At 36.6% G+C, this 14,233-nt stretch overlaps 1 long non-coding RNA gene across 1 annotated transcript in view; it reads right to left on the bottom strand.

Moving 5' to 3' along the window:
- LOC120100054 (uncharacterized) overlaps nucleotides 1-14,233 on the bottom strand; it is a 43,710-nt gene that overhangs the window by 12,215 nt on the left and 17,262 nt on the right. The window contains exons 2-3 of the long non-coding RNA XR_005499734.2: nucleotides 7,297-7,428; nucleotides 235-338 (exon numbers count right to left, since the gene is read on the bottom strand). This is a non-coding gene — a long non-coding RNA (uncharacterized LOC120100054). The remainder of the gene's footprint in view (nucleotides 1-234; nucleotides 339-7,296; nucleotides 7,429-14,233) is intronic.

Below are 14,233 nucleotides of genomic sequence, written 5' to 3'. Positions count from 1 at the left end.
CGCCATAAAATTTGTATTCAAAGTTCAGATGCAGCGTCTCCAGTCTATCTTTGAATTCCTTTTTTGTCTGTGGAGAACAGACACATTCAGCTGCAATCGTGACATTCAGCAATACTGATGGATGTCACAACAAACCATTTTCCCAGCAAGTAGACCTGAGACTACTATATCAACAAGTCAAGAGACTATAAAGTACTTTGAATTTTATGGATTTACCTTATACACATGCCTTACCCCGATTGGATTAGATCGATTTAAAATCCATAAGCTTCCCAGCCAATACCGTATCCTGGTGTGTGAGCTGACAGTCTCTCTAGGAGAATTTCTCTTCAAGTCCCCTGTTTAGATATGTATATATTAAATGGTGCCACTCAGGTATAGGTTGTGTGAGAATTTATGTCCTTATTCTAATTAACATTGAACAAATGACCCTCAGTAAATTGAGATAAATAAAATGGACATTTGGGGGTCAAATCTTTGAAAAATTTGTCAAGCAGCTTAAAAATAAAAGTACTGGGCAGAATTACAAAGAGTTCAAAACAAAAAATAGTTATTATTATTATTATTATTATTATTATTAATTATACTTCAAAGAGGCCAACAATTTTATTGAGGACATTAATATACTATTAATTTTTCAATTCATTTTTTCTTTTTAAAATACTTAATTTTAGATTCATAGCAAATATACAAAACAAAGATTTCCATACATGCTGATTTTTTTTATATCAGCTGTGTAGTACAGTATAAAACCCAGGAATATCAATATCTCCATCAAATACTTTCTTATTCAGAATTATTTTAGCAATCCATGTTTTTTTGTGTTTTCCTGTGAAATAACAGATTGTGCTTCCAAGTTCTGTGAAAAACCGTGTTGGAACATTGCTGGGAATTGTACTGAATCAGTAGATTACTTTTAGTTAGATGGCCATTTCTATTATATTAATCCCTCTGATCTATGATCATGAGATACCTTTTCCATATTCTGATTTCTTTAAGGTATTTTTTTAATGTCTTGAAGTTTTTGTCCTACAGGATTTTCACTTGCTTGGTTGGCGTTACACTGAGATAGTTTTTTTTTTTTTTTTTTTGGTTCTTTTTTTAGGAGCTGGGGACCGAACCCAGGGCCTTGCGCTTCCTAGGTAAGCGCTCTACCACTGAGCTATATCCCCAGCCCCCTACACTGAGATAGTTTAAATCAGTAGAGGCTCTTATGAAAGCTGTTGTTTCCCTGATTGCTTTCTGGGTCCATTTGTCACTTGTATATAGGAAGGCTATCAATTTTTGCATGTTAATGTTGTATCCTATTATTGTACTGAAAGCGTTAATTAGCTTTAGGACTTTAATAGTAGAATTTTTAGGGTCCTTTATGTGTACAATATACAAATAAAGATATTTTTGATTTCTTTCCTTTCAATCTGTATCCCTTTGATCTCCTTCAGTTGTCATACTGCTCTAACTAAACTTACATTACTATCTTGAATAGGTATGGACAGAGGGGGAAACGATTTTCCTCCTATTTATATTTTTAGTAAAATTTCTTTGAGTTTCTCAATCTTTAACTTGATGTTAGCCACAGGTTTACTCTAAACTGCCTTTATTATGTTGAGTATGTCCCTTCTCTACCTAATCTCTCTAGGACCTTTATAATGAAAGGGTATTAGATTTTGTCAACGGCTTTTTCTGCATCTAATTAGAGGAGCACGTAGTTTTGTCTTTTAGTCTGTTTCTAGGGTGCATAACATTTTAAGAATATTAAGGTATATTATATAATATTCATTATATTTAAGTATATTGAATCTATCTCCACAACAAAACCTACTTGATCATGGTTGGTGATTGTTTTGATGTGTTATTGGATTTGGTTTACGTGTGTTATGTTGAGAATTTTTGCAGTTACCCTCATAAGTAAAATTGATTTATAATTTTCTTTCACTGTTGAGTATTTATGTAGTTTGATTATCAGGATAAGTGTGGCCTCATAAAATTAGGCAATGTCCCTTCGGTTTTTATTTTGTGATGGCATATTGCTATTAACTCTTCTTTGAAAGTCTAGTAGAATTGTGCGTATCTGGCCTTAGACTTCTTTTGGTTGGAAGACATTTAATGACTGCTTCTATTTCACTAGTGGTTACAGGTTCATTTAAATATTATGTGGATCAATGAAATGTAAGGCCCAGAAATTAGCTTACATATTTATAGATACCTGATTTTCTATAAAGAAAACAAAAATACACATTTGAATACAGATAAAACCTTTAGCCAATTTTGATTGTCGAATTAGATGGCTGAGTGTACATGAATGCCAACGTATCCATACTTATCACTCTGCACAAAATTCAACTCCAATTGGATTGAAGACTTTCAACATAAGAGCAGAAACACTTAATCTGATAGCAAAGAAAGTGTGGAATAGTCTTGAATCCATTGGCACCGAAATCATTTTGAAAAGAAAATCAATAGCATAAGCACAAAGAACAACAAGTAATAAATATAGTCTTATGAAACTGAAAAGCCTCCATATGGCAATGGACACCACCACATGGATCAAGAGACAGTCTGCAGTCTGGAAAGACTGTCAGCTACTACACATCTCGTAGAGGGCTGATGTCCAAAACATAGACATAGGCATCAAGAAAACCAATAACTGGATTAAAAATGAGGTACAAATATAAACAGAGGATGCTAAGAAATATTTAAAGAAATATTCAAAATCCTTAGTCATCAGGTAAATGCAAATGAAATCTACTTTGAAATATTATTTTATACCAACCAGGATGGCCAAGATCAATAAAAGAATATGACAGCTCATCATGGGCAAGGATGTGATGTAAGGGAAACATCACTGTTAATGGGAATGTAAACTCAAACAGCTACTATGGAAACTGGTATGGCATTACCTCAGCCTGATCAGAATTGATCTACCTCAAGATCCAGCTACATCACTCTTGAGCAGATGTACAAAGGATGCCTTATCCTGCTACAGAAACACTTACTGACCATGTTTATTGCTGCTTTATTCATAATAACAAGAAATTTAAATGTATGTCAACAGAAGACTGGATCAAGAAAATGTGGTTCATTTACACAATGGAGTATAATTCGGCTGTTAAAAATTAAACCCTGGGGGCTGGGGACTTAGCTCAGTGGTAGAGCGCTTACCTAGGAAGCGCAAGGCCCTGGGTTCGGTCCCCAGCTCCGAAAAAAAGAACCAAAAAAAAAATTAAACCCTGAACTTTTCAGAGGACTGAATGGAGCTAGAATGGAATCATCCCAAGTGAGGTAGCTACAGCTACAATCTATATAAACATGAATGGTAGGTAGAGAGTAAAGGACCGGGGTGTAGGGATGGATCTCCCTAGAGAGGGAAAATAGAATAGAAAGGTGTTTATGGGTGAAGTTGGGCTGAAATAGGGGAAATCAAACAGGAAGGAGTATGGAAGAAAGTAACATGGGAGAGACAGCTCAAAGTAAAGACCATTTGAGGGATCATAAGGAAACCTAGTACCTTTAAACTTCCTATAATTTATACATATAAAAAGGGTATTTAAATAAAATTGTTAAACCAAAGGGTAGTCAGAGCCCCAAATTGGCATCTATAATCACCAAATGAAGCATTTAGTATCAAAATGGGTTTGATCTGAACAGCATCCACCCCTCACTGCTGAGTGGTCAAAAACCTGCGATGAAACAAGAGGAAAAAAATTAGGAGGAAATCAAATACTACTCTTCTGTTAAAGGACTATAGTAATGAAATGACTCTTATGACATCTGCTACACTCATAGATCTGAGAATTGTTCAGCCTTGATTATAGAAGATTCTTCCTGTAATGGTTGGGAACAGATACAAAGACACATAACCAGAAAATAGGGAAAGAATGAAGACTTTGGCATACTTAGCCCTAAATGGGATGTCTACATCAAATTCTTCCTCCCATCATAGCTCAGGGACCTCCTTCAAAGAGATAGATTTTAAGAGTCAGAGGGGATAGGAAACCAATGGCCTTCTAGACACAAAAGGCTTGGTGTACATATGAACTCATAGATGCCGTAGCAGCATTCACAGAGCCTGGATGGGTTGGAATCATATGGGCTCCTAGAACTGAAAGGATTAGTAGATGCATGCTTCCTGCCCTACCCAGAAGTAGTCCCCAATTGACAACCACTTGAAAATGAGAAATTAGTTTTTTCTGAGGGATTCTTACTGATGAAACAAACCACTCTTAAAGGGTGGTGCTGTGGCCAACACAGAACTAAAAGTGGAATCTTTGGACATTTATTGACTCATGATGTTGTCAGAAAATTTTATTTTTAAAAATTATGGGTTCTTTGTATATATATTATAGTTTCCAGTTCAAGATCTTTATGGGACCATGTGTCTCTCTGTGTTCCTTGTGAGTTTCTTTTTTTATTTTTACCTATGACCATATTCTGATTTGTTTGTTTTTGGTTTAACATATTTATTATATTTTATTTTATTATTATATCTTAGATATGGCTTTGTTTCCTAACGAGAAGCAGCAAGGCATTGATTTAGATGAGAAGCAAGGTATAGAGGAACTTGGAGGGTGGAAATCAGTTATCCGAATATATTTGTATGAAATAGTCTATTTTCTTTTATTTGCAGTCATTTTTCTTTTATCATTATATTATTTATTTATATTCCAGACATGCCCCCCCGTAGTTATCCATTCCAAGGTTCTTTTTTTTTTTAAGATTTATTCATTTATTATATATAAGTACACTGTAGCTATCTTCAGATACACCAGAAGAGGGCATTGGATCTCCTTACAGATGGTTATGAGCCACCATGTGGTTGCTGGGAATTGAACTCAGGACCTCTGGAAGAGCAGTCAGTGCTCTTAACCACTGAGCCATCTCTCCAGCCCCATTCCAAGGTTCTTAATCGCATTCCCCTCCTCCTTGCGTCTGTGATGGTGCTTTCCCACCAACCCACTCCCCTCATCACTCCCCCTAACCCCCTTCCTTGGGGCATAAAATCTCCACAGGATTAGGCACATTCTCTCACACTGAGGCCACATGAGGCTATATATGTGCCAGTGACTAGCCAGTATATGCTCTTTGGTTGGTGGCTTAGTCTCTGGGAGCTTCCAGGGGTCCTGGTTAGTCAAGACTGTTGAAATTCTTATTGGCCACTGAAGGGTAGTCATAATGACTATGAAGCTAGTTTGGCCCTGCAATGAACAACTGTTAAAAATACAATATTTTATGCTTCTAAAAACTCTCTGGGTACAGTGACTTCAATCCTTCCCATAACTCTTCGAAAGAGGTCCCTGACCTTAGGCTAATGCTTGACTCTAATTATCTGCATCTGTCTCAGGGCCTTTCAAAGGACAGCCATGCTAGACTCCTGTCTGTAAGCACAGTGTAGCATAAGTAATAATGTCAGGCTTTGGTGCTCACCATGTGATGGATCCCAAGCTAGGTTGTTCTCTGGCCAGCCTTTCCTCTGTTATTGTCCTTGCATTTCTTATAGACAGGGAGAATTCTGGATCAGAAGTTTTGATAGTGGGTTGGTAACCCCGTCCCTCCACTTGGGGCCCTGTCTATCTACTGGAGGTTGTCTCTTCAGGTTCCCTATCCCCTCTGTTGGGCATTTTGGCTAAAGTCACCCCCAGTGAGCCTTGTGAGTCTCTCAAATCCTAGGTCTCCTGCAATTTCTAGGGCCGCCTACCTACCAGCCCCTAGAAACTTCATATCTCCATTCATTCCCCTGGCCCTCTGGGCTTCTCTCCTGTTCCACACATATCTGATCATGGCCCCCGTTTTCCCTTCCCCTTCCGTCTCCCACACTTGTCCTACCCTCCGCCTGCCTTTCATGATTATTTGTTCCCCCTTCTAAGCGGGAATATATACCTCCAAAATTCCACCAGAGAACTCCTACAGCTGATAAACAACTTCAGCAAAGTGGCTGGATATAACATTTCCTCAAACAAATTAATAGCCTTCCTTTATACAAATGATATGCAGATTGTGAAAGAAATTAGGGAAACATCCTTCACAATAGCCACAAATAATATAACATATCATGGTGTAATTCTAACCAAGCAAGTGAAAAATCTTTATAACAAGAACTCCAAGTGTTGGAACACAGAAACGCAAATATCAACATGTACTCAGAGAGTTTTAGAAGCCTAAAAACATATTTTTTTTAATAGCTGTACATTGAAGGGTCAAACTAGCTATACAGAGTCACTCTGACAACTCTACTCTGGTGTTTAATGCTTTATGCATGCAGCCATCTATAAGGTTTGTCAACACACTGAAAGGTTACTTGCCCCACGTTGGGTGTCAACCTCAGTATATGCGGGCTGTTCACTGTTTTCACTGCTGCTGTACATCTCTCACTAATTCACCGATTTTGTTAATGTTGCTGGTTCAGACCATAATTAGACACTGAAGGCTTAAACGTTTCCTGAGCAAACCTTTGGCCTTGTGCTGATGATGACTAGTAGGTGTGGTTTGTTTATGTTTGGTTTCTGAGCACAGAAAGTACACAGCATTTTCCTTAGCATAAGTGGAAAGGAGATAACGGAATAAGAACATCGCAAAGGAGGGCAACTATTCAGAAGGTCTGAAGCATTGGAAAGCGATGTGAGGATGCAAAATAATATGTAAATGGACAATGAAAGATGCTGCATATTCTACACATGGGCAGAGATAGCTCTCCTTACCACATCATTCCCTACTGGTTTAATCTAAATGGAACAGAAGAGTAGAAATCAGCACCCACTGTTTCTACATTGGTGTTACTTTATTTGGTAAACTTCATAAGTAGGTATATGCATGAGGTCACCATTCCATAAAGGTTCAGCGTGATAAGTAATTCAGCTTTCTGAGATGACGAGAGGGATAACCACCGTAGCCTCTGAGGATGACCTCAGAGAACCAGCTTAGGGGAAATCACTTGGCCGAGTGAGCCATCTTAAGCAGCGGCTTGCCATCATCCAAGGCCCCTTTCACCCACTGTCGGCAGGGTCATCCTTCATTTATGTTGATGGATGGTCCTCTAACATGCTGGGTCTCATCTCAGGGTAATCAAGCTAAGATTTAGAACCCTCAAGTCACTAGGATAATTTTAAATTCAAATAATACTTCGGATAAAAATAGAACAGGCCAGTAAAACCATCAGGAGAAATGAAGACTGACACTTTAATTTCTCTAAATACAGTAAGCAAATGGTTTGTCAGCCCATTGACTGGTGGGCTGTCTTAGACAGAATATAATAGATTGATAGAGAAATTTAATACTGAATATATTCTTTTAAGATTTTACCTTCAGAAACCAGGAAAATACTCTTCTGAGAAAGAACTTCCGGCTTCATTTTGCTTCTCATCCTGGCCCAGGCTTTTAAGAAGTCTGCAATGAGTTGACTTATCTACCACCGCTTTAAGCCGTAAGATGAGCCTGTTTATCAAAACACCAACATTTCTTCTATATCATGTCCCATGTACTTCTTATGGAAGTGACAAAAAAATTATAGGATCTACATAGATCTTGAGCCTTTCTCCATTTTGATGTATCTCAATTTCTAATTTATCAAATGTGTTCGTGAGTACAACAGACCATACATTATTGAGGAAAAATAAATACTATGTTCTATGTCTACTAGATAGTTTTGAGACAAAGATTGGTATCTTGTAATCAATTTTTTAGGCTGTGTTTATGTAGCACATTGATCAGGAGTCATTCTGAAGACAGATTGTGACACTCTTCTTGTTGGGAAAAGTGATATAATTAGAAAAGTTAAAGGTTTTTGGTTTTTAACTTTTAAGTCTGAAACTAATTGAAAGAAGATTTCTATGTTGTAAAAGAAGTAATTTAGGGAAGGGAGTGAAATATAAAACTACCTCCCTGTGTTATTAATACTTTACCCATTTTCTACTTTAGAGCACATATATTCAAGTATATGCTATTATCAACTCTAGCAAGCTATACAGGATTATAGGAACAATAACTAGAGCTACAATTTATTAATTTTTTTACATAAGAAGCTAAGACAGATTTCTTACATATTCTAACTTATATATTTACATCTTGGCTAATCTTCAATATGTAAATCATAAGAATGTGCAAAATGATTAAATATTTTTGTTTTTCTTTTCATTTTTTTGTTTGTTTGCTCTTGAAGTGGGGCTTCATTAAGTAGTCTTGGCTCTCCTGGAACTTGTTCTGCTCACCAGCTGGCCTCAAACACAGTGATAACCCCGCCTCTGTGTGGCTGCCACCACCTCACTAATTTCTTATATGCCAAAACATGCTTACATCATTTACTATAGAATTGAGACATGTTTATATACTTACTTACTTACTTTTATTTATTGAGTTTCTTGCACTTATATATGTGCACCACATGTGTGCTTGGTACCTACGACGTCTAGCAAGAGGCGTTAGATGCCCTAGAAGTGAAACTACATAAATGGGAGCTCAGAAGTAAATTTTTAAACACTGAGCAAGCTCTGTATACCTTGATAGTTATTAAACAACATCATCCAAGATATATAGCTTGCTTGTGAAATGGCTAAGAATGAGGTGTGTGTGTGTGTGTGTGTGTGTGTGTGTGTGTATGTGTGTGTTTCAAAATTTTCAATTTGATTGACTAAAGGGATATTCAAATAAGTAATATATTATTTCTAAGCTGACATCATATTGTTTCTGTCTATGAAAGTGTTTCTGGACAATATTGGCATTTGACTTGTTACATTAAGTAAAATCTATAGTTGCCTATGGGGGTGGGAAGTCTATAATCCATTAAGAGGAGATGTAGAGCAAAGCATTAACTCATGCTTCCTGAGCTGAGGTTTACAACTGCTTTCTAGCTAAAGGCAGATGACAGTCTGACATGTTAAAAGACTATTGTTTTTATCCAGGAAACTTGATGCTTAAGGAAGCCTCTTTTCTTCATAGGGCTAAGAGCAATATTTAAATAGTCCCCTAAATACTTACCACACAATTTAGCATATAAAAGTTTCCTACCAAATGTCTTCTGAAATCTGAAATAACTATATTGAGCATTTATTTAATGCGTGGTAGCATTCTAGTATTGTGTGACAAATTATCGTAAATATATAGCTCAAATATCTATTAATTATGTCAAAGTATAGGTTAAACGGTTTCACAGCAAAAGAGATGTCAAGACTAAGGTCAACACAGTGATAGAAAGTCAGGCCTAAATCACACCAAGTACCCTTTTCTGTGCTCAGTCTTGTTGGCAAATATGATGTGGAACTCTCGGTGGGTGGACTGGGAGGGGAATAAAACCTGGTGTGCAAAAATAAATTTAAAAAAATAATATGCCTTGCACCACAATTACATGACCATGATACTGCTTTTTTTTCTTACTGGAACTGTTCAAAGCTCTCAGTGGTTCTCAATCTGTGGGTCATGACCCTTTTGAGGGGCACATACCAGATATCCCACATATCAGTATTTGATAAAATGTTATGAAATAATTTTGTGGTTGGGGTGGACACATCGTGAAGAATTTTATTAAAGACTCGCAGCAGTAGGAAGTTGAGAGCCACCTTAGGCAGTCACTTGAGGCTATTGCCTTTCTCCTGATCGTCAGCAGTGCACCCCTCTACCAACAGATTTTTTCCATTCAGTCTCCTACAAAGAATCTTATAGAATGTCATATAACCATGAGGAGATTAATCCAGCATCATTGTTCACCAAATCTAACCTAATCAAAAGGCCTATCACATTTACTCTTTTTTATGTGGGAGGGAATGATCAAACAAACTCAAGTCTTTTTTGCTTACAAGGCAAGCATGTTACTTCTTGATGCAACTTCTAAGACCCCCAGATAATTCTGGAAGATTTTGTTATCTGTACACATCATTTTGGTAACTCACGGTGCAAAAGTCACGGACAATGATAGGAGAAACAGTTAAATTAGGCAGCAATCCTATCTAAAATGACAAAACACATAGCATTCCATTGTGACCCTGAACGTTCAGAATGTTCATGTGGGCATCTGAACAAAAAAACCAAAAACTTTATGGAGAAAGGGGAATGTGCTTGGCTTGAGTTTGTCAGGTGAACTGGAGACACATGCATGTAGAGAAGTCAGTTGTAGAGGTCTATATCAGTTGTAGAGATCTGTAGAAGACTAGTCTTCCTACGGGAGAACTTCATAATCAATGCTTTTCCTTTTTACTCGATGGTACTTTTCCCTCATGGTGTTTTAGATTTTGAGATCATTAAATAGGGCATTAGCCACATTCGTTTTATATTAAGCAAATACAATTTATGCTCTAAACTCAATAACTGTCTACTTCATTTCGATTGTACAATTAACTAATGTATCTTTAAAGATTTTGCTCCCAGATTTTATGGATATTTATAATGTATGTTGGTCAAATCCACCTGCCAAAATTCTGTCCCTTCCAATTCCTTCCCATTCCCACAAACCTTAACTTTTCACAGTTTGCGCAGCCTTTGATCTTCCAAACTCAGCTGAGGGCTGCCTTTTTTGGGGAATTCTGCCCAGTTTCACCTAATCTAGTGTATATAGCCATGAATCTCTGTGTTCATTGAAAGTTGGTAAGATATAATACTCTAACTTGTGAGTTCTTTTTAATTTTCAGGTTTCAAAAATGTGTGTGGCTCAAAATAGCCATGAACAGCAGGTCAATTCCAATTAAATTATCACCATTTTAACCATTGTTTTAATGATTTGATTCCTAATGAATCCTAGTGTTCCCTCCCCTTGGATTAGGCACACTACCAAAGTTTATTTGTTTCTCATAAGATTTACCTTCCTCTTCGTATGATGGCCTATACAGTTTTTGATCTTGACTATTGAGTAACGTCCTTCCTTTAGGTGTTTACTCTGCCTTATGCGCTGTGTTCTTTTATCTGTAGATTGTGCTTTGCAATCCTACTGTCTGTTCACTCCACTTACCCTTCACATTATCTTAAAACTTACCTTCTCACAGAAGCCTATCATGGATATCACTTTTCCTTCCACTTTGCAAACACATTTTGACTAACAGAGTATTATGAATTATCCTATCGGCTGATATTTTCTGACTAGAATATACACTATGTCAAGACAGTAATATTATTCGTTTTTATTTACTGTACTTTTCTTTGGGATATCATAATGTAATTATAATATTTTCCCTTCTCTTTTCTCTCTCCAAACCATACACACTTCTTCACTCTCCTTGAAACTCAGGGCTTCCTTTTCCAATTAATTGTTTGTTTGTGTGTGTGTGCACGCGCGCGCACGCGCGTGTGTGTGTTCATGTGTGTGTATACATATATATTTATGTATATACATACATTTATATACATGTAAATATAATATATACACATACAATATATATATATATTGCATGTATATGTGTGTGAATACATATATATTCTTAAATATAACCTCTGAGTGTACCTCCAACAATGTTATTTTAATTATGTTTTCAGGACTGACCATTTGGCCCTGGGTCACCAATTTGTGTGCTCTTACCTGAGGAAAGCCACCAGCACTACTCACAGATTTCCTTAATAGCTTATAGTTATTGGTGTAGGTTTGTCCTAGAACAAGACCTTACATACTGTAGGTCCTTGATATCTGTGTTATTTTAATAACTGTAAACAACATTATAAAACAGAACTATTTCCTATTTTACCAACCCATCTAATTGTTGCAGGAAAATAATAGACAGAGATAGAAACTTAGACAAATCATAGCCAAGTGTAAATGCTAAATTCAGACTTTGGTTATAACTGAGCATAACTATTTGCAAAAATAATGACCCTACATGAGAAATGCAATGAATTCATACAGAGGTAATAATTCCTTTATTTCCCTAAATGTCACATTTGTAAGAAGAGGAAAGTCTTCCTTACATCTCTTTCTTGTGTCCCTCACTGCAAGAAGGATGATTCTCGGGCATTCATTTGGCTATTGAAGATTCAAATACATAAACAAATGCTGGCATTAAACAATAGTGATATTTACATTGCACACTCATATTCCCTTTTCAAGAATAAGCCATGTATTTGTGAACTGTAGAGAATACAACATTTAGTCTCCCCTTTGCACTAAATTAATAATAAATTAAAAATGAAATGAGAAACACAATTTCTAGGCATCAGGAAAAATTTTCTATTGTTGTTTTATTATCATTAGTGAAGTAGTTTTGATTTTTGAACTTCTTTGTTGCTTTTGTTTAGAAACTTAAATTTCCTAGTCTAAAGGGATGATAGATATAAAATCTTTGTCTTGTTTCTCATGAAGCTGATAACAATCTTTCGTTTTATAAACATCAACCCCGGTTATATACTAAACACAGCCTTTGATTCATTAAACATGACACAGATACAGATACAATTACTTTTTTTTCAAATTATATTAACCCGCAGGTTGGAAAAATGCCAACTCAACTGCTCTTCTGGGAGAATAGAAATCAATCAAAATCAGAAAATCAAGTTAGATTGGGACAAGAAGCCTAAGTCAACTATCCTAGTGAATAAAGGCATGCTACCACTGTCTGCATCTCACCAGAAAGCGAATCAACTGAAAATTGGATTGATCCTGAAGGTGTGAACTAATGTCTGGTAATACATGTTAGCCTTGATTCTCCCTCTCTCATAGCATATGAACTGGAACATGTCACTCAAAACTCTGAAGAAATCTCATGGACATCACTCAAGCACGTTCCAACAATCCTCAATCGCTGGGGGCCAAAAAAACTATATAGAACATGTCTGACTTCTATTTTTTGAACAGAAATGAAAGGGAACACATGGGAAAAGTTCCTAACTTTATTTTTTAGTGAAATGATTAAATGTTTTGCTATGCTGAAATAAACATACTAGCTATCAAATCAAGTGACAACTATCTTCTGATCTTTCTTCTGTGAAGAATTACAGAAGGAAGAAGAAACATGGTTTGTGAGGATATTTAAGAGACACACATATTAGGGTGTTTTTGAAAATGACTCTCAGCTATGATACAGCCCACACTGTGACTCTGATGTAATCTGCTTCAATGCGATGCTGACGGATGTCAATCCTCCCTGTTTCCTCAAGTTGTTTGATATAAGGTAATGGCTGTGTCCTGACAGACTGTTTGATCATTTGTGGGCCTTGCTGCTCTTTTGCTGGATTTTCCATTGTGAAGGGAAGTATGCAGGACTCAAAGAAGTGAAAAATATACTTGTCTTAGAGTTTCTATTTCTAGGAGGAAACACTAGGACCAAGACAATCCTTATGAAGGAAATCACTTAATTGATGCTGGTTCAGTTCAGAGGTTTAGTCCATTGCCATCACGGCAGAAAGCATGGCAGCATGCAAGCAGACATGGTGCTGCAGAGTTTTACTTTCAGATCCACAGGAAGAGAGAGAGCCTGAGCCTGACCTGGTTTCTGAAACCACAAAGTCTATCCCCTAGTGACACACTTCTTCCAAAAAGGTTACAACTACCCCCCACAAAGCCAAATCACTCAATAGGGCCATTACGCTTGATCCTATGGGGGCTATTTTCATTCAAACCATTACAATACTTAGACAAAATTGTAAACTTTCTCTTAATTGAGGAATATTTCTACTATCTACTAACGTAAAGCCAGTCAATAATCAAATACCACCCAAATAGAACACATTCAGGAGATATTATTCACTCTTCCTTTGGGTGTGGTATACCTAAGGTTAGCAAGGAGTCTCACCAGTTGGTAGAAGATGGGGTTCAGTGGTAATGCTTGAGCAGTTTTATTCTGCAATGATATCACCCATGATAATGAAAATTTGTACATAGCATGTGACTCATTTCAAAGAAGAAATAGCATTACTAAGAACCATTTTTTTTCATTACATGAAGTATGAGTTAGTAAACTTAGAATCCCATTGTCTGAAGCACAGCACCTGGTTGCCATTTTCTTATGTCCCTGCTCTTACTGCTTTGTTCACTGACCCTCTTGTCTTTACCATCATTCTGTGTCTCCTTCCAAGTCTCTCCAGATTTATGTGAATGTTAATTATTATATGAGTCCTGTAATGTCTAACACATACTGAACATTTTTCTGTTAAACATCCAATTATTTACTATATTATATTTACCTCCACGGGGTCTTTTTCCAAACTAAATGCTACATTTATCTACAGATTAATTTGATGGTGCTTTATACAGGACAGGAAATTGGGGGTTCAATCCAGCATTATATAAATCATCATGCTGCGAGGATTCGACTGACATTTTTAATATGAG

This window comes from Rattus norvegicus, chromosome 1, assembly GCF_036323735.1.
Source record: "Rattus norvegicus strain BN/NHsdMcwi chromosome 1, GRCr8, whole genome shotgun sequence".
NCBI classification, from domain to species: Eukaryota; Metazoa; Chordata; class Mammalia; order Rodentia; family Muridae; genus Rattus; species Rattus norvegicus.
This window is presented reverse-complemented; position numbering and strand designations above follow the sequence as displayed.